The sequence below is a fragment of the Aegilops tauschii genome, chromosome 4 (genome assembly GCF_002575655.3).
Source record: "Aegilops tauschii subsp. strangulata cultivar AL8/78 chromosome 4, Aet v6.0, whole genome shotgun sequence".
Classification (NCBI taxonomy): Eukaryota; Viridiplantae; Streptophyta; class Magnoliopsida; order Poales; family Poaceae; genus Aegilops; species Aegilops tauschii.
In genome coordinates this window covers 151,822,089-151,849,051 of record NC_053038.3, presented here as the reverse complement: position 1 = coordinate 151,849,051, position 26,963 = coordinate 151,822,089, and positions in this window count along the sequence as shown.

Here is a 26,963-nt window from a genome sequence, read left to right as displayed (position 1 = left end):
GATCAAACACATAGCTACTGGTACATACCCTCAGCCCCGAGGGTGAACTACTCCCTCCTCATCATGGAGAGCGCCAGGATGATGAAGATGGCCACCGTTGAGGGTTCCCCCCTTCGGCAGGGCGCCGGGACAGGGTCTCGATTGGGTTTCGGTGGCTACAGAGGCTTGCGGCGGCAGAACTCCCCATCTATTCTCTTCCCCGAAGGTTTTAGGGTATATGTATATATATAGGTGGAAGAAGTACGTCAGGGGAGCCACGAGGGGCCCACGAGGGTGGAGGGCGCGCCCAGGGGGGTGGGTGCGCCCCCCTGCCTCGTGCCTCCCTCGTTGCTTTCTTGACGTGGACTCCAAGTCTCCCGGGTTGCTTTCCGTCCAAAAATAACTTCTCCAGAATGTTTCATTCCGTTTCGACTCCGTTTGATATTCCTTTTCTTTGAACCACTTAAACAAGTGAAAAACAGGAACTGGCACTGGGCTCTGGGTCAATAGGTTAGTCCCAAAAATCATATAAAAGTGCATAGTAAAGCCCATAAAACATCCAAGATGGATAATATAATAGCATGAATACTTCATAAATTATAGATACGTTGGAGACGTATCACACCACGGGGGTGCCTCCCAAGCCCTGGTCCCAACGTAGTTGGTTGGGTTGGAACCTGTGGGCTCAAGGGTGGCTCACTCCATTGGTGTGGGCGAGCTGCCACGACAAGGATCTTGCTAGGGCCGCTGAGGCTGCCCCGGCAAGGGTCTTGCCGGGGGAACCTGCTCCGTCCCTCTGCTTCTTTGTGTTCTTGTCCTTGGCGTTGTCTTGGGCTTCGGCTTCTCTCCGGCCCCCCTCCTCTGCTCTACTTAGTGTGGCCGTGGCGCGCGGCTCCGACTGCTCGTGCACAAGTAAAGGGGTAAAAGGTGTGCCCCTACTTTTGTACACCGACAACCCCGGTCATTGCGCCACATTAATAATGACTAGTGAACAGTCAAATCACAGAGCCCCACCTTCGCCACAGTAAGTTGCTCGGAAGAAGCAACCATCATTTCACTCTTTGTTGAATCCGCTGGTACTCTAGTATTCCTAGCGTAATAAGTTGCTCGGACAAAGCAACCATCACTTCACCTCTCCCACAGTAAGCACTATCTCCTTTTTTCTAGAAACCACCACACTCGAATATCGGACGATAGCAGCACAACATCAAGTGTACTAGCACTACCCAATTCAAAAATCAAAACCAACCAATGAACTACTAGATGGTGAGTGTTTGCTAGTATCATGTACTCCCTCTGTCCATATATATAGGGCCTAATCTGTTTTTCGAGACTAACTTTGACCACATGTTCGAGCAGTATAGGACATGCAAGTTTCTCAAAGCATACCGTCAATTTCGTACGTGAAAGGATCTTCGACTGATATAATTTTCAAATTATATAAAATCTTGTCAATAGTCAAAGGCATCCTCTAAGAATACATTAGGCCCTATACATACTTATGGATGAAGGGAGTAGTACTAATCGCAACACATGCATGAGTGAGGAGTACTACAGTAAACAAGAACGTTTTACATGCATTAGTTAATTATATCTTAATCATGGCACTTAAAAATTTAATGCACAAAACAAGGACGGTTGATGGGATTAGCAGAAAGCAAAGCGCCTTTTTAGCGGGGATTTGCATCATTCTATGAAGGTGCAAAACCAAGTGTTACTACTACACCAACAAGTTCAAAACGAGAAACTGGACCCACTCATGGCACAACACGCCTATCTCGTTTGGTCCGTCGGTCAAAGAACTTCCTCTTCTTGGCATAAAAATAGAGTACAGTAAATTTTTTAGAATACTCTTGGCATATCGCTAACATGTGGGAGCGAGTGTGAGTTAATCGACCTCAATAGATGGCAAAATCGCCAGCCCGCCGCACTTTGAGAGAGATGAGGAACGAGAAGCAATACGGGCTGGTGGATTACTAGAGCTAGGTGTCGCACGGAGGCCAACAAATATGGTGATAGTGCGAGGTGGACCATGTATGATGTAACTACACTGGGCCGTAGTGTTTCGTACTCTTCCTTTCTAGTAGGATGTGGAGAAGATTGGGTTGATTTTATATCGCTGAATATAAAATATTAAGTGTCCATACGCTCCACCGCGAGGTTCCTTGCTTCTTTTCGGTCGTCGGAAAGCGTTCTTCTTTGTTTTGCAGACACGTGGGACATCCGGCATCCAGGTCCACATGTCATGCAAGAAAATGGAGTTAAGTAAAAGGAGAGACTCGCCAATGGTCACGAACGTAGGTGGAGTACGTGCACGAATCACCCGAAAAAAAGGAATAGGGGCACGAAGAGAAGAGGTGCAGGCACTGACACAGGTACTCTTTGCCCCTTTCCCTAATAGACGCGTGGGCACACAGTGAGCTCATTTCTGTACGAAGAGGTAGATCACATGATAATTAGGCGAGTGTAGTAGTTGTTCATGGGAACGACACGTGAATGAATCAACGTTCGACCATGACGGGGTGGCGCGTTATGTATAAATTAAGTAATTATATTCGATGGCACATACGCAACATTATTTTCTCAATGGAATGTGAATCATGCACGCACTGAATGACGGAGCATGGGATGGTAGCCATGGACATGGTCAGCCCTTTTTGGAGACTACACTACTTTGATGTCTTCCGTCAACTCGCAAACGAGGAGAAGTTTTGCTTACTACGACCTCCCCCGCACTCATGCGTGATGGATCGCAGGATGACGAGAAGCTTTTGCTTTACGATAGTGGGCTTTATACAGGCGATGGATGTGCAATAGTTCATCCAGTGTCAGGTTCCCAGAAGTATATATACAACAGTACCATCATCATTGCTCGACTTCTGGAAGAGGCGAAAAGCCAAGTGCAAGGTCACCTACTCACAGTATATCCAGCCGTGTTTGCACGAATTTGTTTACATACAATATGAGTGGATTGCTCCAGTGATCATCACACATGAGGCAATCGACGTGTACCCTTCCGCGCTCCAATTTTTCTTGCATTTCTTCCTCCGCCCAGCATGCTGACAAGTGGGCCCCTTGCTCATGTATTCCAACGTGGTAGTTAATTATTTTGTCAGAGTCAGCTATCACACCCTTCGGGCCCACGTCAATGAGTCCAATAGAAACAAGTCTAGACTTGTTCGGTTCAACCGTCTCCCTAGGTGTTTGGAGAGGAATTGGCCGGTGCGAGGCGGTTCTATAGGTGGGCAGGCGGCAAAAAACAGGGGGAAACGCGGGAATCAGCTAGACAAGGGAGGGAAGCTTCTACATTCGCGGGGGACGTGGCATTGGTCATTGGGTGGCAACAGGCGATCATCCGGGTACGCCACAAAGGACGCAAAGAGGCATCCTATATCAGCATGGACCAGCTTCCCTACCGATAGCTCATCTAACAGAACTCCCAAGTTAACTGTGCTGAGGCTCGAGTAGTCATCAGATGGGTGACTAGATGGGAAGTGGCCTCGATGTTAAATTAACAAATGGGATTGGTCACTATAAACATTTAATTGTCTTGAATGTATATAGTGCTTCGTCCTATTAGTTGAAATAACCTCGAGGTCCTTGTTTTTTAACTTTTGACATTTTTTTGTTTTCTGAACAAATGTTAATTGAAGGTCTATCGCGTTACTTTTTGTTTTTTGAACACATGTTAATTGGCTTGAAAGAAGGTCCATCACGTTACTTTACGACATGTTTCTAAAAAAGGTGATATGACTTCTGTCAACTTATAAGTCATGTCTATCAAATTAACCTCTGTGTACTTGTTCTCAAATTAACCTCTGGACCTTGCAGGGGTACTGCAATGTGTCAGCGTCAATTGCAAGATGAGCCAGCAAGCTAGCACTGGAGTTTCCAACATGCTCAAAGTGCACGCAACATTGAGTAGAAAGAAGCATACCCACGAAATTAATGCGTGCTTAGGGAGGCCCTTTGCTCAAAGAGCAAGTATAATAAGGTACAGTCAGCAGGCTATAAGGACGAGGATCGGGAAGCAATACGGGCTGCTGGATATACTATAACTAGGGGTCGCACGGAGGCCGAGGAATATGGTGAATGTGTGAGGTGGGCCATGTATGATGTGTTTCGAACTCTTTCGGTTACTAGTAAATTGCACGTGCTTTGCACGTCAATTATCATATAGAAACATATACCTAATTAAAATACACATGCCAAACCTATAAATGTTTTTCCCAATGATATAAAGATGTTGTTACACATTATTACATGTTTTTTTAATTATTTAATTGCAGCTAACATTACAACCAACTTACGAAAATAATGGTAACCGGGTTTACGTGTTTATAATGGTATTATCAGTGGACTGCCATGTAGGATAAATGATGAGGTGGATGAGAGAGACCATAAGAAAATGCATGTCTTCTCTTGATTAATAGATGATCTCTTAGCAACAATATGTCTCACCAAATATTTAGAAATATCGCGTTATTAAAGCTAAGACTAAAAATAACCCACTACAACAAATTTTGACATCTCCTCTAGATTACGTGACAGGCTTAAGATAAAACTGTCTTATCAAGCATTGTCCATGCTCTAAATAGTAACAAATTAACATTTGGGTAGTTGATAATAGCATGTGAGATTATGAATATACGTTTTTTCAAAAATATCAAAACAAATGTTATTTTTCTTTTGTCGGTAAAAAAGAATGTTCAATGTAACTGATTAGCTCCATGCTGGTTTTGACTACTTCAACTTAAAAATGAACCACGTGTTTTCTTTGGTAAGACAAAATTAGTAACTAAATGGAGATTGGACACCATGTCCTACCACATATGTAAGTGCAGCAAGAAAGGTTTATTCACATACATGGCAGGCTTGTACTTCTTAGAGAAAAGTAAAGAAAAGAAATAGGGAAGCTGACTACGATGGCATGTGAAGTTGTCACCCGCAAAAAAAGCATGTGAAGTTGTGAACCCACATGTTGAATGAGCACGTGCCTTGTAAGTCTCTACGGCTTCGCATGAATGTTCGGGATGGTACACGAGATAGCACGGTAGTTTCTGCGGTGCAGCAAGATGTGCAAGGTGGCAACAATCTGAGGCTAAAGAGCTGGTCCAATGCCTGGTTTGTTTGGATTTGCCAACTATTGACCATTGGATAGAGCGAATCAATGGCTTACATTCAAAGTTATTATCACACTATAGAATGGTATAGAAATGTGGAGAGATTTGGTTGATTTTATATCGCTGTATAATATAAAATATTATGAGTGCAGACGCTCCACCGAGAGGTTCCTTGCTCCTTCTCGGTCGTCAGGAATCTATGTTCTTCCACTCTTTTTTTACGTGAGCTTTGTTCATCCTTTTGCCAACACGCGGGACATCTAGCATCAAGGTGCACATGTCATGCAAGAAAATGGAGATAAGCAATGCGTAAGTGAGTCGTGCACTTCGATGGAACATACTACGCAATATTTTTTCTCGTCGATGGCACGTGAATAATGCATGTACTTAATGACGCAGCATGGGATGGTAGCCATGGACATGGTCAGCCCTTTTTGGAGAGAGTACTAAATAACTTTGATGCGTCCCCTCAACTCGCAGAATGGCGAGAGGCTTGCTTACTTTGCCCCCTCCCTCGCCCATGCGCGCGCGGTGGCTCGCAGCATGAGGAGAAGCTTTTGCGTAAAATAGTGGACTCTATACAAGCGGTGGACATGCAGCAGTTCATTCGGTGTCGGATTGCCAGAAGTATATATATATAGTAGTACCATCATCATTGTTTGACTTCTGGAAGAGGCTAAGAGCCAAGCACAAGGTCACATACCCACCTTTAGTACAATACTATAGCCAAAGTTGTGCCATGTTTTTAGAGCATGGTTAATAATATAGGTGGCTCTTGCACCGGCACATCATTTAGAGCAAGTATTCCTTTCGTTTCTTTTCTTTCATTCGTAGGAACTTAAAACGCAGGAATAGGAAAAATAAAGGATTGGAGTGGCATGTCCACTTGAATCCCATAGCATTAGCATAGTGTTTGACACAAGAAAAACAAAGGAAGTGAAAAAAAGTTGGAGTGGATGCTAGATTGCCAATTAACACATGATTTCATAGGAAAAATTCCTATATCATTCTATCATATGAATCAAACAACCTATGTAGGAAAGTTATGAGGTGGGGTCTCTCCAAGAGTGTTCCTCGGCTCACACCTAGCATCATGGGGGTCGAACTTGGATTTATTCATCTAGTACACGTGGCATCTCAGATCTGGACACAAGGTGATGTAAACCATCAAGGTCCATTTTAAGGATAATGTTGTGCTCAAAGCCGGACGTACATGGTCAAGGTCCACCGTCAAGGGGGTAAGGGCGGACGCGACATCTCACTACATCCGGCCGAGGGCGCCGCCAACTGCACTCCCGTGTGTACCCGCCTCCTCACTGCATTCAAACACCTACATTTAAACCCTCGTGGAATTCGAGAAACCCACTTCAGCCACACGTCCGTTCATGAGCGGGACGCCGGCCAAGCTCCTTCTTCGACCATTTTCACCACCCTTTCAGCGGCATCCAGGAGCAGGAAGAGCAGATCTTCGGCATAAAAGCCGTCAGGGTGGCCCGTCGAGCCCGACAGTTACGAGCGAGGCAACTCGTTGCTCCACCTACCTCCACTACAAAAAAATACACTTCCGTGATGATACGTGTTTGACACAGTAGGTCACGTTTTCTGTCATGCCTGTACATCCATGATGATTTTATGACAGAATCAAGATAGTCATACCTGTGCTGTCGTAGAAGTGTTCCACGACATTACCAAAATTATCATCACAGAAGTGTCCACTTCCATGACGATAAATGGCGCGTCATGGAAGTGCTTTCATCAAGGGTAACCGACACATGGCATCCATCATATCGGCTCGCCGTTAAGCTATCGGGTTCCGGTTTGGATCCATTAACCCATTAACAGCCCAGACCAATGGGGATTTTCCACGTGTAAAATTCTCAATGGATAGAGGAACCACGTGTCGGCTCAGCTTCAGGACAGATGGCATCCACGCATTGGACAGGAGGCGCCTATAATACATCGGCACGTGGCACGGCCCAACAGAGGCCCATTCAGGTGAAAAGGCCGGCCCGTTTGACTTGGTCAAAAGGTAGCAGGCCGGTGCATGGAAAGCCTGTTAATGGCATGTTCCCATATAGCCCATTTACAGCCCGCTAACTCAAGGCCCATTATGGCCTATCCGAATTGGGCCCAATAGCGTTATCTGGGCCGTCCGATATGATTCCAGCCTGTTTTAACTTCCGGCCCATGTATAGCCCATGACGTCTTTCGGCCCATACGAGGCCATTTGTAACTCTTGCCCTTTAAAGGCCCATGGTGAAACTGGCCCATAATGAACAGTGTAACGCTTTACACCCATTAACGGCCGTTTCCAGCCCGTGTTACCTTTCGGCCTTCTAAGGGCCCATTTATTCTGGGGCTCATTTCCAACATTCGGTTACTTACGGCCCGTTACTGGCATGTTCTACTTTGAGCCAAATTCAGCCCATGGTTACAGTCGGCCCGTCAATGGCCCGTTAACCCGTTGGGATGTTCTCGTAGCGTCATCAAATATGGCCCATTAACGACCTGTGATGCCTATGGGTAGAATTAAGCCCGTTATACATTTCGGCCTATATAACGACCTGTTATGGTAGGGCCATAAACAAACGATTTCCACTCTAGCCCGTTTACGGCCCATTTTGTGGATCGTTATTGGTCCACGAATAATAAGGCCCGTATAAGGCCCATTGAATATACAGCCCGTTGAGGGCCCATGGATCCTACGACCAGTAGGCGGCCCATGGTCACTACATTAGGTAGCAGGACCACGGTTACAACGGTCCGTATGTTGCCCATGGTTATTGTGGCCTAGTTATAAAAAATAGGTTATTGTGTCCACTAGAAAAACACAGAAAAAAAACTACAGTGACTACAAGCAGAGAACTAAACAAGACAATAAGGAAATAAATAAGCAAGCAACTAATGCTAGACTACTACGGCTATTACACATATTACATCCACTGGGCATCAAAGTTCGCCACCAGTGTAAATATAGGGAACAAAGTAGCATATCACATACGCTGGTTGTCAAAGTTGGCGACCAGTGCAAATAAACGCCACAGCAAAACAAGTCCAGAACTGAAACCACTTCAGAAGAGCTCAAGAAATAATATCCTGGGTACCCAACATGTTGGCAAGATGCTTAGCAAGCTTATGAACTTTCTCTTGTTTTGCGCTTAAATCCTCAAGCGCTTGCTGTTGCACCAGAAAGTATGCATCTGAATTCTACAGGGACTTCCTCAGTCCTTCGGCTTCTTGTTGTAGCACATCTGATCGATGTCTTTCAAATTGATGTTGAGACTCAAGAAGACGAACTGATACAGGCAGCGAGTTCGAAGAGCTTGTGCCAGGAGTAGTGGCCAGTAACTCGAACACTACTTCAAGATAGGACTTTTGGGTTCTCTCACTGTCATCAAGATAGTTTTTATCAGCTGTCTTGGAGACCAACAGGGATATCTCGCTATCTTGAACCTTATCTGCATTACTTCCTTTACCATTGCATAACGGGGTACTCTTCTCCAATATTTTGTCTGCATTCTAAAAGAGAACAAGCAAACACATCACAGGTTTACCATGTTGTATATGAAACTCATTTTGGTAAATCAGTTCAGTGATAAAGTGGAAAGGATAACATCATGAAACAAACATATATCTATGTACCATGGTCACTATATGGTCTATATCATTCTAGTTTTTGTTGCCAAATCAAGATAGAGACACAGTTCAAATAATATATGTTTAAGATAAAGCAGAATAGTCAGAATATAAGTGTGGGAAACTACACAGCAATAACAACACTTGTAATGTGCATGACATGAGAACATAACTGCTTATTCAATTGAAACTGAAATCAACACAGAGCAAGTTACAATGCCAAACTAGTTAAAGAAACAGGTTTAAAAAATACGTGTTGCGCCATTGGAGTTACAATTCAATCCTTCAAATTTGAAAATAGTTGGTATGAGTAAATACAGTGACGCAAGAGCAAAGGAGTATGAACCATAGCTACAGAACCTGACCTGAGAACAATTATTCTTCTGCTTTAAGCGTTGATTTGGGGTTCGGAGTGGTGGTCCTCGTGGTTTTGGCACTTTAGTTGCCTTACTAACTGCTCGTGTTTGGGTGCTCTGTGTTGGAGATTGTGCTGTGTCAACTGAAACTAGGTTACTATCTGCTGGGGTTGGGGTTAGAAGGGGTGTAGCTGGTTCTCTGTCCAACACAGTAGGGGTACAATCTGTGAGAGTCTGGGTTATGTGTGGTGGGGCTGGTTCTTGGGCAAGTACAACCGTGGTTCTATCTGCATTGACTGGTAGCATATATTTTCTGAAGACCGTGTTGTTACTCCCTTAGATACTGCCATCACCCTCTCCAATTCAAATGCCTGATAAACAAGAAAAGTAATTCAATGTACAGACATTGTATGATAGACATGTGCAATGGATAGTGGGGAAGAAAAGAGGGCATGAAATAATTCACATTTATGTTGTCTAACCAAACAAGATAGGATGATACAATTTCACATATATGATGGCTAACTAAACATGATAGCATGACACAATTTCACATATATGATGGCTAACTAAACAGGATGGAAGAAATAGTTCAAAATATGATGACTATGTGAACATGATGACATGATATAACTATATAATGTGTTTATTAAATAGGTTGTCATGCCATAATTAACATACACGCCGCCTATGGAAACATGATAGCATGATATAATTCACGAATAGAATGACATAAATATGATGACTGTAACACTATACAGGATGAGATGATATAACTATATGATGTGTTTATTAAATGGATTGGCATGCCATAATTCAGATAGATGTTGTCTATGTAAACATGATGGCATGATACAATTCAAATATATGATTTATATACTAAGCAAGGAAGCAGACAGCAATCGCATATATGATGTAAAAATTAAGCAATGCAAGACAACATATGCATGATATGAGTAATATAACCCTGCCAAGTTTGAGCATCGACCTCAGGGGGAAATAGGACTGGTCATCTGTCTCTGAATCCTGCTCTGAGGAGCTATCTGTAACCAGCAAAATGTCTGCTTCAGCAGGTAGTATTATCTTCTCTGAATACCTTGTTTTCACTCCGGATACTTCCACGACTTCAAATGGCTGATGCACAGGAAGAGTAGTTGAATATACAAACGTTGTCGAGAAATGGAATACGTAACACAAAAAAGGATAGCATGGTGTAATTCACATATATGATGATTGGCTAAACAACATTGCATTACATAATTCACATATATAATGCCTTGAAACAAGATAGTATTGCATAATTCACATATATAATGTCTTGCAACAAGATGGCATCGCATAACTCACATATATGGTAATTAGACACTAAACAGGTGGCATTCACACAAAGCATGTCTAAACTAAGCAAATGACATAGCAATGCAAGACACCATATGCACGATATGAGCAACATAACCATGCCAAGTTACAGCATACACCTCGGGGGAGGGGGATAGGACTGGTGATCTGTCTCTGAATCCTCCTCTGAGGAGCTATCCGTAACCAGCGAGATATGCGCTTTGTCAGATAGCATAGTCTGCTCTGAAGACCTTGTTTTCACTCCAGAATTTTCCATCACCGTGTCAAATGGCTGATGCACACGAAGAGTAGTTGAATGTACTAACATTGTTGACAAATGTAATACATAACGAAAAAAAGGATGGCATGATATAATTCACATATAAGATGACTGGCTAAGCAGGATGGCATTGCAAAATTCATATGTATGATCCCTGGCTAAACATGAGGGCGTTGCATAATTCACATATACAATAAAGAAACTAACAGATGGAATTCACACAAAGCATTTCTAAGCTAAGCAGATGACATATTTGATGTATAAAGTAAACAATGCAAGGCACCATATGCATGATATGACCAACATCAGCATGCCAAGTTAGAGCGAAGAACTCAGGGGGTAAATAGGAGCGGTCTTCTCCTTCTGAATCCCCCTCAGAACAGTTATCTTCCTCTTGATTACAATCTGAAATGGGTGGAGGGGGCTGCCTTTGCACCCACCATGGAGCGACATCTGCATGAAATATTATTGCCACGCAAGGCTGGTCTCTTTTGCTCTACATGTTCAGTTCCATTGTGTATAATAACTGACATGCATAGGAATAAAACATAGTGAAATTATGTTAGGAGTGCATCTAGAAATCTAGAGTGATGGTAGGAACCTGTGGATAGACTCAAAACCGATGATAGCAGGCATATAATGGCTTTAGTTAAAAAAATACAGATAATGGCTTCTTTACTGTTTATTTCCCACCCAACATGAAACTCATAGTAGACACCAGAGATTAACCAGATAGTAGACAGATGCTATTGATTGCGTCCCCGATATGTACCCCGCAACCATTTAGAAACTCAAGTTTGAGCATTAGTTTGGATCTGACTCAGAGTCTAATAGGTGAACAGGAAAATAAAGTAGCATGTAATATTAAGTGATGCATAACGTAAGTAGACACGAAAGAGTGCGACCTCTCTTGCGGATCTGTGCAGTCCTCAAGGTCATCTGCTCAGTTGATGATGGTAATGCAGTTGTCGTGGCTGCCGGCGGTGGGGAAGAAGATCTGAGGCGGTGAAAGACAGTCTGGAGGGCGGATCCCTGTTGTGGTGGACCCTTCTGTTGTTGGAGCAGCTGAGCTAGGGTGGACAACGGCGTAGCAGGAGCGGGACAAACCACACAAGGTTTTCTTTGACAACTATCTGTAAGAGAAATAATTCTGTAAGGGCTCATTTGAATTGGAGAATTCTAACAACACAAGGATAGGAAATACACAGTAATAGGATAGGAATGTATGTGCAAAGAATTTAAAATCACAGGAATTGGAATGCATGTGCAAAGAATTTAAAATCACAGGAATCTGGTGTTTGGTTCACAGGAATTGGATGGTCACAGGAATGCAAAGAAGCATGGTCAAATTAAGTCAAACCACAAGAAAATGTACAGTTATAATGCTATTATGCTACTATCACTTAGTCTTGTTCTTCATGAATAGGATTTTGACAAGGAGGGCCAAGTGGATATTAAAATTCCATGGTTTTTCTTTGAAAGAGACACTAATGGAACAAATCCTACAGTTTTCCATTGATACATTCCTTTGAACCAAATGCATTAATAGTAGTACCATTGGAAACATTACATTTCCTATGTTTTTCCTTCACTTTTCCTTTCGACCACTGGTAATTCTAGTAGGCAAGCTTGAACAGGCAAAAGCCTACAGTCCAAAAATGTTTTTGTGCTACTTGTACTACTTTGGACCCAGGCCACTGCCCTACTAACTCAACTCCCAGGCCCATCTACACATGCACAACTCAAACACGCAGAAATAAATAATGATGGCTTTCCAGAGAGTCCATCACGGATAACTAGGTTGCCTGGTACCTCACTGCTTGTCATATAGTAGGAGAAACTATTCGTATTTCACGTTACTATGTGTGCTCAGTGGACTATATATATAACATGTAAAGTAAAAATGTGATGCAACAAGTGTACAACCTCTTTGGCGAAGCCATGTCGGTCTCTTCATGATTGGGTTGGTCGGTGACGATGCTCCGGCTGATGTGGCTGTCGAAGGAGGGGAAGAAGATCTTAGGCGTCTGGAGATGGAGCCGAGGGTACTGCTCCGCTATGATGGAAGGTTTCGTTGTTGGAGTAGCTCCGGTGAGTTGTACGACAGAAAGGCTGAAGCAGGACAAGAGAGACAATATTAACCTAAGTGGAATTCTAATAGCATCTCCAATAGATGATGTAAAATACATAACCACAAAGTGCTAGATGTAAATACATCGGCCGCTCATCTCTGAACTTAAATGTCGAAACTGAATTTAACTGTCGAAACTAAATGTTACTATCGAAACTAAATTTTGCTGTCGAAACTGAACGCACTAGTAGCAGAAAATTAGTAGTAGCAGCAGCAGCGTCCGGAGTAGCAGCGCGTGCAAGAGCCGGGGTAGCTGGTCGTGTAGCAGCATCTCAGGTAGCAGCTACAAGGCCTTGAGCGAGAGAAGGATCTGCTGATCGTGCAGCAGCAACGCGAGCAAGAGTAGAGCAGCAGCGCAAGCAAGAGCAAGAACGAGAGCAATAGCGCGAGCAAGAGCAAGAGCAGACCAGGCAAGGGACCGAGAGCAAGAGCAGAGCAGCAGCGCGAGCGAGAGCCAAAGCAGCATCCGCTCCTACTAATGTGGACGTCGCCGCCAAGGGAGTGACACCATGGAGGAAGTGGCCGGCGACGCCGCCGTAGATGCAGTCGCGCCACGGCTCGGGACGGAGCGCCAGCAGTACCGCGAGATTGAATCAAGAAGAAAATGCAGAGATTAGTGTAGAACATCTTTGGTGGCGTTGATTTGGCCTCAGCTTCATCCGAGGAATCAGTGATGATGCTGCTGCTCCGTGTGGTGCAGGTGAAGACGGCGTTGTGGGAATCGAGGTGGCGCGAAAGACGGAGGGGACGTCGGGGTAGCTTCTTGGAGGTGGAGGACGAGGTGGATGAAATGGCGGGATGACGAGATAGATAATGGATCCTCATCCGGTGCGGTGGATGAGGGACGTCGAGGTGTTGCTGTGGACGACGTCGTTGGGGAAGAGGCTGCTGCTAGGTGGGCGGCCTCGGTGTACGAATGGGGGTGTAGGGACGGGAGGGGGAACCATGGCTTAGGGACGCACTTGTCTGAAATGTGGGGTAAGTTACGAAAGTAGCCCCACTGATTTGAACTAGGTGGTTCTTTTGGTTCAGTGGTATCACGAGAATTTCGTGTGTCGGGATTTCATAGGAGGTGGGAGTTTTCGCATGCATTGTAATTTTGGCATAGCAAGGCGCGGGTTGAGATGTAGGGAATTTTAGGAGTACAACGAGATAGAGATATATCTTTAAATTTCGGGATAACAAGGCGCGGGTTGAAATTTCCGGACAAGCCTAACATGTACTCTAACAAATCAATTCGCACTTCCCTCGATGAAAAAACAAAAAAAAATCAATTCGCATCACAAAAGAGTGTCTAGTCCCATGTATTGTACCAAATCAATTCGCACTACAAATGCCATTCATAACTTTGAATCCATGTTATGTTCAATTAAAATATTTCGCTACGTGCATAATGCATGCAACCTGCTACTCAAATGAACGTTTTAGTGCATTCCAAACGTATATACTACTGCTTCAATACGAACTAAATTTGAATTCGTTTCTCTATTTGAATAAGATCTAATATCATGATTATTTTCATGTTAAACCATTTGAATTCGTTTCTCTATTTTAATAAGATCTACAATCATCATTATTGTCAAGTTAAACCATCGTTTGTATATTATCTTCACAACACACCACATGATTACTGTCGAGTTAGATATGAACTATGTGTACTATATGAACTCGAACTTGATTCTTTGAATCCACTTTATGTTGATTTCAAATCATAGTACATTTCAAACTCTAACTAGATCTTCATAATCTAAACCATGTCTCATATGTATAATGTGTTTATCACATAATGTATGGTGGCCCACCCCCTACGCCTACAAGTATTTAGATGTGAGTTGCAAACGCCACACATTATCACAAATTGAAATAAAATGTGAGACTGTTCAATATATAGTATGGTTTAGGTTGTTTGATATTTAGTTGTGAGCTGCAAATGCCACACATTATAAAAAATTCAAATATAATGTGAGATTGTTCGATATATAGTACGGTCAAGATTGTTCGATATTTAGCTGTGAGTTCCCAATGCCACACATGATCACATTATGGTATAACATGTCCAAAACCACACCACGCGTATCACCGCTATATTCAGGCATGCATAGGTTTATATCACTATGATCTCTTATTCAAATATATGAATCCACTTACATATGTAATTATGATCTTTGTTAGTCTGTTACACCCACACAATCCTCTAACCTTTGTAGCTAGCACTAACTTTCTCTCGTGCATGCACACGCCCTCCTCGCCCTCCCCCTCCCTCAGCATCCTATCCATCGCGCACATTCATTTTTTTTCTTTAGGTCGTTCTCCCACGGTCTCCACAACTCCTTTCCGATACACACCGATCGATAAACCTCTCCAGCGATGTCTGCCTACCACATACACACACACTTTCCATCTCCTCCTTTCTGTGTCCATGCCTCATGTCTCTCATACGGTCCCACACATGTGTAAACTCTCGCCCCTCTTTTCATTGATCTCACAATCGCACACTCCTCCCCCTACCTAGCTAATAGGCCTCTCGCACCACCTCCTTGCTCCATCTCTCTCTCTCTCTATCCGTCTCTCCAGGCCTTATTGGCCTCTAACAAATGGATGTACACCGACCGATCTCCCTCTATACATATAGCTAGCTTGGTCATTTATAACTCGTTTTCCCCATGCGTCGATCGATCTACCTCATTAGTTATGTCTCTCCATTCCTCCGACACACAACAATTGATCTACTGATCTAGTTAGGTCTGCTTACCAAACACATGGCCCCCCTTCATCATCCATGCATGCATCCCGACACATCTATCATGCACACGCACACACAAAAACACATCCCCACTCTTCTTGATAATATTGCAATTGTACCCTCAGTTTGTCTAGTAGACCTCTTTCACCATCTCCGAGAAGCAACTCCACCACCCCTCCGACACTCCACCCCTCTCTCCCCCCTCTCTCTCTCTCTCCCTCTATCCCTCTCTCTCTCTCTCTCTGTCCCAACCTATTTCCCGTCCTTCACTTATGTATGGATGTCGACCGATCTCACTCAAGACATAGCTCGGTCTCTCCTTCTGAACACATATATGAGTCAATCTACCTCTCTAGTTAGGTCTCTGCCTCCCCCTCCCCTCCCCCACACACACCGATAGATCGAGCGCTCTAGTCATGTCTCCCTACCACACACGAACTTGCTATGTGCCCTCTGACGTTCCGTAGGTCAGTCGCCCTATATCTTTGACGTGCACACACACAATTTCGATGGCTCTCTTAATCGATCTCACACCCACAAACTTGATCCTCTCTTCGACTCTATCGATATCTTTGACCCCTCCCTCTCTTCTCGTGGATCGCCCCCTCTATATATGATATAGACGGGCCTCTATTTCACACACATTGCATGTGTCAAATTTTTGTTTGAGATATCATCAACACATATTCCCATAAATCACCCCCCATAACACAAAACACTCATGAACGCACACGCCATCTCTCTAGGTTTGTAGCTCTCTGACACACCCTCGCATAGGTGGGGGACGTGCACGAAGAGAAGAGGTACACGCACGACGCACGTACTCCCGTCTCTTTCCCAATCACACATGCGCAGGTACACGGTGGTGCCCACGTGGTAATTTGACACGTGTACTAGTTGTCCACTTGATGGAGGATCGTGTACCACGGGTGAACAAACAAATTGTGACTTGACGTGTTATTTAAAAAAAGAGGCAAACCATGTGGGGCCTACCTTAGAGGCAAGGCTCTATACACTGGAGAGGCTCTGTATTACTTTTGATGTGTCCCGTCAACTCACAGAACAAGGAGAAAGCTTGCTTAGTACACCCTCTCCCCTGCCCAGGGGCGCGGTGGCTCGCATAGTCGCAGGATGAGAAGAAGCTTGCTTACTACGCCTACGCCCGCTCCTCGCCCACGCGTGCGGTGGCTCGCAGGACGCGGAGAAATTTTTACTACTCCCTCCATTAGACGTATATACACTCCTCATCCCTACATTGATTAGAGAGATTATCATATTGTTTGAAATATATGTCTTTTAGCAGATTTCAATGTGAACTACTAGTACATACTCCAAACACTGATGTATATAGACGTATTTTAGAGTGTAGATTCACTCATTTTGCTCCGTATGTAGTCCATATTGAAACGGACGTAGTAGTACGCACACTCCCTTGCCCCTCGACCCTCGCCCATTTGGTGGACGTGCAACAATTCATTCTGTCTCAGATAACCAAAACCATATACTGTAGTACCATTATTGCTCGACTTCCCCAAGAGGCGAAGAGCCAAGCACAAGGTTAAGATTTTTTAGATGCCAAGCGCAAGGTTTATAGGAGAATGAGTAGTAGTAGTACTAGTAGTATGTACCAGTGGTACGTACAGTATGAGGAAGAAGGCAAAAAGAATGTATGTTTTGTGTGACAGTCTCTTCTTGCACGACGTGCTAGACCTAGTGGACCTCATTGTTGCAATGGGAGTACTATCATAGATGGCACGATTCAGAGTGGTGGGCAACGGGAATAATTCGGAGCTGCTTAGTCTTAAACCCCATGTAGAAGTCCCATCAAAAGGAATAGCCATCCTCTAAATGTGCTCCTATGTAAAATGAGTAAACGAGACAAAAAGATAAAAATACAAAGTAAAAAAATCACCAGCCTTAGAGTCAGCCCTATTGTTTCAGTGAATGATATTTCTACGCCGTGATTGACATGGCTATATTATTAAACATGTTGCAGAGGTAGAAGCGGTTTTTTATTTATTTCTTAGAGTCAGCCCTATTGTTTCACCAACTAATCCCACTAGTCTTATTCTAATCACGCTTCTTCAATTTCTTTGCCACAGGGATGCTCAACTCGATTTTAGTGAAACTACACAAAATGATCCGACGGTCAAAGGGTTGCATACCTCATTTCTTTGGAAGGTCAACGTTGCCAGCAAATTAAAGACTAGTTAGGGTTTAGGATTCAAGGCCTAGGGACTGCATGGATCATTTTTTCTTTTGTTATCTTTGTTTCAAAATATTGTCAAAGACACTTATTTTGGAACGGAGGGAGTACATATTGGATATGGTCTGTCAATCATTGAGATGCAATAGCATGTATGTTAGTCTCCTTTGTATTTGTTGGAACTTTGCAACGGGGCAACCTTTGACGCATGATACATGAAACAGAAGCTGGAAGCTTCATAGCATTGTACAAATTTATCTCGCTGAGAAATTACAGTACGTACTACTATGTACTAAAGAGTCAGGTGTCGCACAGTGTCGAGAAAATATGGTGATAGTGTGAGGTGGGCCATGTAATCACTGATCTTGCGTGTTTTCATTGCTTTCGCACTCCTCCACTGTAAGAATGGAGAAAATTGTAATCTACCTCCTTTCGCCGAAACGTGGGACATCCAACATCCGGTGCACGTGTCATGCACCAAAGTAAAGTGTACAGTGCAACTGAAACTCAGCACGGTCGTACCACCTCAGTAATAATAACCAATGAGCCATCAAGTCACATAGACCCGGTAGTAAGTTGGACGGATGAAGCAACGATCACTCTTGAATCCGCTTCTCCCTTCAACGTAGGCGCTAGTGAGAAGTCGCCTTCGCTCTGCCCGGGCATGAATGTGGTACCGATTCTCTGGAGCGGCGCTGAATGTTTCGGGTGCGAAGCGCGCGCAGGCGATGAAGGGGCTTTGGGTGGGCCAGGCTGGTCAGGAGCGGGCGTGGCAGCTGTCCGGACCAGACGCCCGGAAATGAGAGGATGCACCGACTCTCGCGGCTAAATCATACAATACACACCATCTCTCTGTAGGAGTAGGTCGATGTGTCGCTCTCTCTAACACACACACGCTGTTAAAACACACACACACACACGCACGCACACACACAAGTTCATAGAATAGGAATATCATGGGAGTGGGAAGCCATGGGAAGTGAGATAAATGGAGTACGTACAAGAAGAGAAGATGTGATGAATATTCCATCAAACCTGGACTGAGGTAGTACTCCCTCTGTCTAGGTGTTAAGTCATCTTACGAAAATCAGATATTCCCAAAAGGTTTAGGCGTCATCCATTAACTTAGCATCTCAATCCCCTCCTAGCCTCGTTGCTAGCGAGCGTTACTTACTCTGCCTCGTTATCTCCCTCGGAAACCCAATGCATGGAGCGCAACGACGCGTTGATTAGTCAAGGAATCAAATTCGGCTTGCGCGAGTTAATGCGTGGCCCTGCATGTTAGCTAAAACGACATCTCTTAATTGTTGTGATTAATTGTTGCATTTAGAGAGAGAAATTGGGGCTTTGATTGGAGGAAGGACTGGTCAAGTTTCTCCTTCTCCCCCAATCTGCTTGCACCTTGGTCCCGCTGCACCTTCTAACGTGACTTATACACCTAGACGGAGGGAGTAGTACGAGATACGGTGGCACACTGACTTAGGTCAACCCAAAATTATTGGAAGAGAGCAAAGTGTACATACTAAATAATTAAAATTGAATTTCTTGTTTTTTTCGAAATGGAGGCAAAAGATTTGCCTCATCCACTAAATAAGAGGAGAATAGAGTTTCACAGATTGCAAGTGACCCTATAAATAAATGGCATGGCAATTACTCTCAATATGCCCTAGTTTCTTAGCACCCGCTAAAACCCTTAGTACATACGGTGGCACACTGACTTAGACCGAATACAACTGCCCAAAATATTTAAAGTTGGAGGATGGTGCAGCCCACCTTTCCGATATTTTGACCGTCTGTGGTCCAGTTGTTGCTTCGGAGGGTCGTGTACCACACGTGAATGATAGTAAGTGCGACTCGGAGGCGTGGAGCGTTAATTTCGAGTTGACTCCTTCGAGTGTTAAATTTTCTTCACGTGTGAGCTTTTCCCTAGTATTTTTCTTCACTAGTAGTACATTAAATAAAGAGTTCCGTTTCATGCACAATTTAAAACAATTTTTATGGAGAGAAAAAGAAAACCAGTCCAACTATATACGCTGCAGCCTCAGCGCTTGTTTTCTAGGGTTTGCTCTCTTCACACTCTCTCTCCACTATATATATACACGCTAGAGCCTCGGTGCTTGTAGTTCCTCTCTACATAGTCTCTCACCCTATCCAGATCTAAACAACTAAAATAAGACTGCGTTGGCCTCTCCTCTCTCTCTCCCCTCACTGCTGGTCAAAGAGCCGTCAGGATCCCGTCCATCGGGGAAGGCAAGGAGGCTTAACGCTGTCGCCGTAGGCGAAGGAGGGAATCCACTACCGGCGCCGCTGTTCTCTTTCACCCAGCGGCGGCGCGGGAGGGCCTCTGACCCCTTCTTCCTGGCCACAGTACATAGTGTGGGCAGATCAGCCTCCGGACGCCCACCGAGCCACACCCCGAGAACCTTAAGGTATAATTTTCTTAATCCACCGGCATTGCTCTAGTTTTCTACCAATGGGAGAATTGCTTCTTATTTCCAATTTAGATAATTGGATTTGCATGTGGAATTTTTTTGCTTCTGCACTCGAATCTAGGTGTTGGATCAAACAGGAAAGTAGTGGGGAAATTTTTATAGCATGAATATAGGACGTGGTTCAAAGAGGAAAGGAAGGGGGAAAGTAGTACAAACTGGCTATCCAACACATATATTGGTCGAAAAGGGAAAACAATTGACAAACGCAGTAATGAAGAATGCACGAGAACATAGTAACTCTTGGCAATATAAACACCTTTTCCAGGTATCCTTGACTAAGAATCTGGTGCATTGGGATCTCTCTGTAATCCTGAATGACAAACTACAAAGCTTGTAGATCCTCCATTGCCTCAAGAGACAGTGGAAGTTGAAACAGAGCTGGGATATCGAAATCTTCTATGAAATCTCAAACTGAGATTTTATCTTCCATGGTGAACGATAAGAGCCTTGGAAACCTCTCTCTGATTGGTATGGAACAACCATTGAAAAACCATTAATCATGCCAAAAGAGTGCACTATCACCAGTATTGGCAGTGATAGTTGAGTGTGCTCTATAAATATAATTAATCTTCATAATATCTCTCCACCATGAAGATCCACATTGAACTATTGCATGGGGAACAACTCCATTATAATAAGTATCCCATATGAAAGATACGCATGGAATATCAGCCTTGTTGTAGAACTTGTGCAAGTGTTTAGTGAGCAGAGCTCTATTCTGAATAGATAGATTAATGATACCCATTCCAGCTTTATCCTTAGGTTTGCATACCATAGGCCAGGCTGCCTAAGAATGTCCTGGGGTGTCAGAATTTCCCCTCCATAAGCATTGCCTCATGATTCTTTCCAACTATTTTATAATTGCAGCAGGTATGCTGAGACTGCATAGAAAGTAAATTGGCATGGAGGAAAGAAAAGATTGTAAAAAATGCAGCCTTGCTCCTTGTGATAAGAGGGAAGAACTAGAAGACAATCTTCCTTCCACTCTATTAACCACAAGAACTAAGTCCACAATCCTTGGGTTTGTAGTGCCTAGTGGCAAACCATGATATGTGAAAGGCAGACTACCCACTTGACATCCATAGATTGCTGCTAATCTGGTGGTTTCTTCAGGGGATACATTTATGGACATAATGCATGATTTGTGAAAGTTCACTCTTAAACCAGTGGACTTAGAGAAGGATACCAACATTTCCTTAAGAGCCAGTAGTTGTGATTCATCAGCTTGCACTATTAGCAATGTGTCATCAGCATATTGGACAATTGGGAAATCAGTATCAATGCATGGAATAGGTAATGTAAGGAGTCCATCATGAAGCATTTTGTTGACCACTGTTTGTAGCAAGTCAGTAGCAATGACAAAAAGCAAAGGTGAAAGTGGATCTCCTTGCCTGACACCTCTCTTCGATTAAATTTATTACCTGGGACTCCATTAAGTAAAATGGAAGAAGAAACAGAGGACAAAAGTTCTTTAACCCATCCAATCCACTTATCATCAAAACCCTTATGCTTTAACATTAACAGAATGAGGTCATGCTCAACAGTGTGAAAAGCTTTTGCAAAATCAAGTTTGAGGATTAGAATTGGCCTCTTTGATTGGTGACACTGGTGCATATACTCCAAGCTCCATGCAATACAATCTTGGATTGATCTAGACTTGAGGTAGACATACTGATTTTTTTTGATACATGCCAGTATAACTTTTTGTAACCTGTTTGCAAGCAACTTGGTGAGGAATTTGAGACATGTGTTTGTAAGGGAGATAGGTCTGAGATCATTGGGTCCCTCTGGTGATAGAACCCTTGGACTTAAAGTGACCAATGATCCATTAATGCTCTGCAGAGAAATCTTCCGTTCAAAGAAATCATAGAAGAGCTTGTGAAAATCCTCTTTAATAATATGCCAACACCTTTTGACAAACATCCCAATAAATCCATCTGGCCCTAGAGCTCTATCCAAAGGCAAACCTTTCAAAACTTCATTGATTTCCTCATGTGTGAAAGGCATAAGGTCTCCAAACCTGCCACAGGCTAAATGAGGTTTTCCAAATCAAACTGCATATCAATGCCCTATGCTATCCCCATTCTATCTCTTTAAGAGCTCCAAATTAACCCAGCCTTTTCACTGTGAGATGAGACCGTCAGACCATCCTCATTAACGAGACTTGATATTGTATTTCTTCTAAATCTCTCTGTTGCCATAGCTTGGAAAAACTTTGAATTCTCCTCACCCACTTTAATCCAACACATTGTGCATCTTTGCTTCCAATAAATGTACTGTAGGTGTAGTAATTCCTCAAGGTGTAGCTTAACCACCTTTTTGAAGTTGAATTCAGGCCTGGTTAATGGTCTCTGGTCTTCCAAATTATCAAAAGCCAAAATGACAGCATTACATGCTGATACGTCTCCGTCATATCTATAATTTTTGATTGTTCCATGCCAATATTATACAACTTTCATATACTTTTGGCAACCTGTTATACTATTTTTGGGACTAACATATTGATCCAATGCCCAGTGTCAGTTCCTATTTGTTGCATGTTTTTGTTTCACGGACAAACAGAGTCCAAATGGGATAAAAATATACGGATTTTTTTTTGGAATATATGTGATTTTGGGGAAAAAGAATCAACGCAAGACGATGCCCGAGGAGTCCATAAGGTATGGGGCAGCCCCCTAGGGGGTAGGGCGCGCCCTAGGCCCTTGTGGTCACTCCGTAAGGCGGTTGGTGCCCTTCTTCCGCCGCAAGAATGCTAATATCTGGATAAAATTTGTGTTAAAATTTCAGCCCAATCGGAGTTACAGATCTTTGGGAATTTAAGAAACGGTGAAAGGCGAGAAACAGGGAGCGTAGAAACAGAAGGAAATAGAGAGAGAGATCCAATCTAAGAGCGGCTCACGCCCCTCCGCCGCCATGGAGGCCATGGACCAGAGGGGAAACCCTTGTCCCATCTAGGGGGAAGGTGAAGGAAGAAGAAGAAGGAGGGGGCTCTCTCCCCTCTCTCTCGGTGGTGCCGGAACGCCTCCGGGGCCATCATCGTGACGGCGATCTACACAAACAACTTCGCCAGCGTCATCACCAACTCTCTCCACCTCTATCAGCGGTGTAACACCCCTTCTCCCTGCTGCAATCTCTACTTAAACATGGTGCACAATGCTATATATTATTTCCCAATGATCTGTGGCTATCCTATGATGTTTGAGTAGATCCATTTTGTCCTATGGGGTTCATTGATGATCGTGATTGGTTTGAGTTGCATGTTTTATTATTGGTGCTATCCCATGGTGCTCTCCGTGTCACGCAAGCGTGAGGGATCCCCACTGCAGGGTTTGCAATATGTTGATAGTTTGCTTATTGTCTGCGTTTCGTGAGTGATAGAAACACAAACACGGATAAGTGGTTTATGGTGTATGGGAATAAAGAGGACTTGATACTTTAATGATATGGTTGGGTTTTACCTTAATGATCTTTAGTAGTTGTGGATGCTTGCTAGAATTCCAATCATAAGTGCTTATGATCCAGGAAGAGAAAGCATGTTAGCTTATGCCTCTCCCTCATATAAAATTGCAATAATGATTATCGGTCTATTTATCGATTGCCTAGGGACAAATAACATTCTCGTGACAAAAAACTCTCTACTAAAACTAAGTTGTTTCTTTATCTAAACAGCCCCTAGTTTTCCTTTACGTGCTCTTTATTATCTTGCAAACCTATCCTATCACACCTACAAAGTTCCTCTAGCTTCATACTTGTTCTAGGTAAAGCAAACGTTAAGCGTGCGTAGAGTTGTATCGGTGGTCGATAGAACTTGATGAATATTTGTTCTACCTTTAGCTCCTTGATGGGTTCGACACTCTTACTTATCAAAAGAGGCTACAACTGATCCCCTATAATTGTGGGTTATCACATGCTTGCATTAATAATTTCAACCTTGAGAGCTCAGTGTGCCACTTCTTTAGATCATATCTTAGCGTCTTAAACTTTTCTGTTAAGATGGCAGCTGAGTTTGTCATATTGGTGGGAGTAGACCAGGACTGTTGGACACAGTCGAAAAACCCAGGCATGTCCACCCAGTAATTCTCAAAACGAAACACTTTGGCCTTTGGGATAGAAGTGGAAATATAGACTACACTGGGTACATGATCAGAGCTAGTATTTGACAATGGATATACCATGGTATTAGGGAACTCTGTGATCCAATTTGCTGTGGTAAAGAACCAGTCAAGCTGCTCTAGCAGAGAATTTTCCTGCATGTTTGACCAAGTGTATTTTATCACTTTAAAAGTTAATTCAAGAAGCCCCAAGGGACCAATTATTTAATTAAAAATGAACATGTCATTGATATCTCCCCCTAGCAAGTTTCTGTTCTCCACAAATCTCATAAAATTAAAATCTCCAAGGAATAACCACATATCATCTTGGGGTATTTGAATGTGATATAACCAGTTTACAAAATTGTCTCTTAATTGTCCTTGGCAAGGCCCATAAAAATTAACCAAAGTCCACTTCTGGTTGTTACGTGCTGAGAAGAAATTTATGATAATACCAAAACTTTGAGCCTCAACAAGAGAACCCACAAGAGTAGAGGAGCTCCATAAGACTAAAATCCCTCCAGAGGCTCCCACAGAAGGGGAATATGCAAAATTGTCAAATCATTTAGGGCAAATTTTTCTAATAGTTCTGTGATAAAAAATCCACACTTGGTTGCCTGCAGGCAGATAACAGAGCACGAACTTTCTTCCATTTTTGCCCTAACAGCTCTGTGTCCAACTTCAGAATTCAAACCTCGAACATTCCAACACAGAACTTTCCACTCTTTATTATGATGTGAATTCATTGGAAAACTCATTAAGATAAGAAGGCAAACACAATACTACATAATAGCATTGCAGAAGATAACAACCAGAAAAATGAATACAGCATGGCATACAACAGTATCACCCACTGACAGAAAGGAAGTCTGAAAGCAAAGAACAACCAAAAGTACAGGAATGGCAGTACACGGGATCTGGCTCCCTATAAAAGAACATGATGTATCACTCATCATCAAAAACTGATGGTCTTAAGATTACTTAGGGGCAGCCATAAGCTGCTCCACAGAAAGTTTTTGCCTGAGATATGCCCAAAGAAGCTCCAAGTGCTTGCATGATAGATATTGGAGTTGGAGGAGGCACGTCAGATGTTGTCTCTGTTGCTGCTTCATTCACCTACTAGAGCTTTGGCTTCTTGGCCGTGGGTTGACGAATAGGTTTTGGCTTCATTGGTATGGCTGAGGTGGGCTTATAGCCATGAAGCTTAGTAGCACTCCTAGTCATCCTCCTGCCAGAGAAGTCAGGCCGTGGAGTTGCTAGTTTCCTCTGTTTTCTTGGCTGCTTCATAGATGAAGTGAAGTTCATGGTTGCAGGGGCAGGAGGCATATGGAGGACACTATCTTGTGGTTGTTGTGTAGAGTCATATTGACCAGGGGCGGTACTTGGCACTTCCTTAAAGGATAGTTTACGAGCAACTGGGTTGGACAGAGGTGGTAGCGCTTTGAGAGAGCCTGACTGTTGCAACTTGGGCCACTGAAATGACCATGCCCACAAAAGCATTTGACCAAGATCTCTTCAAAGGAGACTGTATATCCTCCATGTTAAACTGCACCTGTTGCGGGATGGAAGCTGTCAAGAAGGTGGGCATGAGAGAGACAAATGTTCTCTGCCAAATCACCTCTAGACGTAGTACTGGTACAAGCATTATCCTGGCTGCTCTAACAAAAAGTGGTGGCTGTAGTGGGGGCTGGTATGGAACAATAGCAAGTTGGTTTTCCACATTTGGCCCTTCCAGAGGTTGATTCTCATCATGTTGCATCAGAGGTGGAACTGGCTGATGTTGCTGAACATCAAGAGGTTGATCCTGGTTTATCCGAGGGACATCATCAACCTGAAGTTGTTGCATGTTTACAAGTTGAAACTGAAGATCATCTTGCTGAACTTGTGGAGCATGTGCAGCCTGCAGATTGGGCCCAATAGCTTGTTGGGTCGGAGCCTCATCTGGCTCATCCACCAACTTGATCACTGGCTGTGCTCGAGGCCCATGAGGAAGATCATCAACTGGATCCAAATGAGGCCCATCAACTGCTGGCTGCTGCGATGAGTCATTGGAGCCCAAGGAGGGGTTTAAAACCATTGAATTTTGGTCTTGTGGCGCCTGCTGCTGAACTTGTTCTTGCTCATCATTCTGCTCTTGCCAAGGCTGGCCCCAACCATCATTCTGATCTTGCTGCGGCTGGTGTTGCGGCTCAGGTTGAAGAGGTTGTGGCACATCATACCAGCCAAGGGCAGGGTAAGGTGGCAAAGCCCAGAATTGCTCATCAGGTTGCAACTAACCAGGCATTGGATGAGGATTGCCATCAAAGAGCATCATGTCCTCATCCTGTGGCAGCTGCTCTGCAAACGCCACAGTTAAAATGTAGCAAGATGATGTCCATGAAACCACAGCCCCCCACTGTTGCAAACTAATGAAAAACAACATCCTTTGGTACTAATAAATTGTCAAAGAAAGAGGCAAACACCAGAGAATGAACTAGTCGATCATCATCCTCATTCCAATACTGAAATTGTCCAAAATTGCCAACTACCTCTGCTAGGTTCTCAGCATTACTGTAACCAAGAGGTATTCCAATGAACATGAACCAATC